A 3,574-nucleotide genomic window follows, 5' to 3' on the forward strand; every position below is an offset into this window, starting at 1 on the left:
ACTGTCATTTTCCCTGTCTATAAGCTTCAGGGGTAAAGTGAACTCTTAAGGCTTTCTCTCCAGCACATCGCCTAGCCCTCAATACATACTTTTTTTTTTTTTAAATTTTTAAGATTTTATTCATTTATTTGACAGAGATCACAAGTAGGCAGAGAGGCAGGCAGAGAGAGTGAGAGGGAAGCAGGCTCCCTGCCGAGCAGAGAGCCCGATGCGGGACTCGATCCCAGGACCCTGAGATCATGACCTGAGCCGAAGGCAGCGGCCTAAACCACTGAGCCACCCAGGCGCCCCTAGCCCTCAATACATACTTGTTAAAAGAGATCTCGAGTGCTTTTTTCCACCCAGTGGCAGAGACAAAGCTAGAGAGGCCATTTCCAGTATAGTATTCCTTTCTCAAACCATGGGGGGGAGGGGGGTTTATCCTGGTAAGATGACACACCACACTCCAGACTTCCTCACCCTTTTCCTGGTGATTAAATTTATTGTTCTTGTGTTTCTCTTCAGGGGCCCATTGCAACCAATCTGGAGAATGAATACAGGTTTAGAGATTAGCCTTGCTCCGAGGATATTTGCATTTTAACTCCTGAGAACTTCTGGAGGACAGAAAGTAACCCCAAAGGAGCTACAGTAATCCTCTTTTGTCCATGGGGCATGTGTTCCAAGATCTCCCAGTGGACGCCTGAAACTGCAGATAGAACTGAATCCTAATATATACTGTTTTTTTTTTCTATATATAAATACCCATGATAAAGTTTAATTCATAAAATACACACAATAAGAGGTTAACAACAATAATAAAATAATTATAACAATGTATTGTAATAAAAGTTATGTGAAGGCGACCTCTCAAAAATATCTTATTGTAGCTTTCTGTGCTCACAGTCCTGGTGGTGGCAGCAGGCACGCCTTGGACATGCAGTAGGACGCCAACAAGTTTGGGGACCTGCACCTGTTGCAGAAATGCTCTGCCTGCTACTGTGTCATTGGTGCTAAGGACCACACATCCATCCAGATGCATGTGACTGAGGTTGACAAGGTGACAGGCAGTTTCAAATGGCCAGCTTATTATTTTTTTCCAAGGATTTTATTTTATTTTATTTACTTGAGACAGAGAGAGAGAGAGAGAGAACATGAGCAGTGGGGAGGAGCAGAGGGAGAGGGAGACGTAGGGCTTCATCCCAAGACCCTGCGATCATGACCTGATCTGGAATCTGTGGTGCAGAGATGTTAGTGGAAGTGAAAGAAATCCATGCAATTTCCTCAGAAGAGAGGGAGAAGAGCAAAAGACCACACACCAAAGGCAGGCACCTAACCTACTGAGCTACCCAGGCACCTCTCATATGGCTAGTTTAAAACCTCTGCTACCTATGAGGCCATTCGCAGGTTAGGTGAGTCAGATGACCCCATCCTCTGACTGGCTAAGCCTGATGGCGTTGTTTCAAAGAACTTCTGACAGGAGAGGATTATGGATGTGGGATATTTGTCATAAATAAATAGCAACCCCTCCCCCAAATATTATAATATACTCACCCCTCTTGTGATGATGTGAGATGATAAAATGTCTACGTGTTGAGATGTTGTGAAGTGAACGATGTAGGCATTGTAACCTGGCATTAGGCTACTGTTGGTCTTCTGACCACATGTCATCACAATCATCTGATCTAGACCACAGTTGACCATGGGTAACTGAAACATAGAGTGAAACCTCAGATAAGGGGGAACTATTGTAAGAAAAATTTCAGGCACTAGAAACGTCATTGAAAGGAGGGAATTTTCACTATTATCCCTTAATGGGAGTACAGGAAAGGAACCTGCAATGTACCAGACTTGCTTCCGTGTTGTTGTATTTTTAAGCTTTTTCTTCACAACAAACCTGTTAGGTAATTATTTTCCTTTTATCAAACGGGGGAAATCTCTGAAAGTTTCCAGTAATTTACTTAATGTTACAAATCTGGTGGTGAGGCCAGTATTTAGTCCCTCCCCTTCCCAGGACACGATTCTTAGTCAATCCTCTTTTCATCCTATCATGCTGCTTTCAAGGGTAAGTGTAGGCAACTGCCTAGTTTATACAAAAATGTGGGCTATGGGGTTAACTAGCTATCTCAAAAAAAAAAAAAAAAGGTTACTAGGTTTCTTTATTCTCTTGCTGGGATCTCTGCTCTGAGACTTGACATTTTACTGTCTTTTCCAGAAGTCCATTACATATCGGTGCCTGACCTTATTCCTTCCAACCATAAATATGATATAAATACGATTATGGGCAGAAAAAAAAATGCTTTCAGCACTTTGAGCAAAATTATAATGCAAAATCCAAGATGCTGTGTTATCTTTTATTTTACTACTGAGTCCACCAAAGCCTCCTGTTTCCAGAGAGTGGATGGTATCAGGTTGATCCTTAATAGTGCATTATTTATCTGTTTACTACTATTTGCAATAATAAAAGCTATTAGGAGATGGGCTGTCCTAGGATCAAAGATCCCTGCATGAGTTTGGCTTTGTTGCTGATTAAGTATGCTTTTGCCCATAATATGGATCTCCTCTGGATTTTGATTCCTGAATACAGGATTTCTCGTGGGGTGGAGGGACACTATTATGTTTCTCTTAGTGTCAGATACACATGACTATTTAATAGCTTTGCAACCTTGGGCCCATTGCTTAACCTCTGTTTCCCCAGTTGTCAAACAGAGACTGAAGACTATTTGGAAGGTGCTGCTAGCTTTGAAATGTTCGGAAGCACCTATCAACAAAACATAACCCACAGCAGATATTCAAGTAGAGTTAATTTCTCTCCTTCCCCAGATAAGGACATTCTCTCTTCAAGTCCATAGATTTATAGATTCTTGGGAATTGTTGAAAGTACACGGAACATTTTGTGTAGATGTATGTGGTGTGCTTTTCTTGGAAATAAAGGCCACAGTTTAACAGATTCACGGTGGCCAACGACTTCCCTAAAAAAAGAGCTGTAGATTGTCCTCCCTGCAATGTCAAATCTCTTTTGCAGGGTACCGGATTTTTTTGTGGATGTTTTTGTTCTTTGGGCACTCTCTTCGTAGTCCAAAAGATGATAACGAGCTCCCTGCTGGTAGTGGTGGTGGTGTTCTCGGGGGAGGGCCCCCATGAAGTTTCCCTGGGGGCTGTGACCCCTCTCAGTATACCCCCCTTCCATGGGGGTGGGGTGCCATTTGCAGCTGGGAGGCAGGTTTATTCTGAGGTCTCTCGCATTCCGGGGGTGACTTCTTCATTGAGAAACCGGCTTTTGTGGGTTTTCTCCAGCTAAAGCTACTCTCTTCAGGTGTTAGTCTAAACCTCGTGGCGCGACCCTGGCCGCCCCCACCTTCCTATAGGCCCCAATCCCGAGGCGATGGGGGCGGGGAGGCCGCACTCGCCGCTTCCGCTCCTCCAGCCCACCAGAGGGCACTGCGGCCTCGTCCCTTCCTTCCCGGAGTGCTTCGCGCCGGACCCCTTCCGCGTGGGTGAGTGAATGTGAGAGTCAGCGTCGGACCGCGCGCGCCGTCCGCCTCCGCCGCTCGGCGCCCTTATTCCGGCTGCGAGGGGCGGGCGCGCGCGTAAAGAC

General features: G+C 45.0%; 1 pseudogene; it reads left to right on the forward strand.

Annotated features, from left to right (window-relative positions):
• The first annotated feature begins 913 nt into the window (after window positions 1-913).
• LOC116871293 lies at window positions 914-1,453 on the forward strand (annotated as a pseudogene).
• Window positions 1,454-3,574: the final 2,121 nt, after the last annotated feature.

Source organism: Lontra canadensis, unplaced genomic scaffold (assembly GCF_010015895.1).
Source record: "Lontra canadensis isolate GAN:19392208 unplaced genomic scaffold, GSC_riverotter_1.0 scaffold25, whole genome shotgun sequence".
NCBI classification, from domain to species: Eukaryota; Metazoa; Chordata; class Mammalia; order Carnivora; family Mustelidae; genus Lontra; species Lontra canadensis.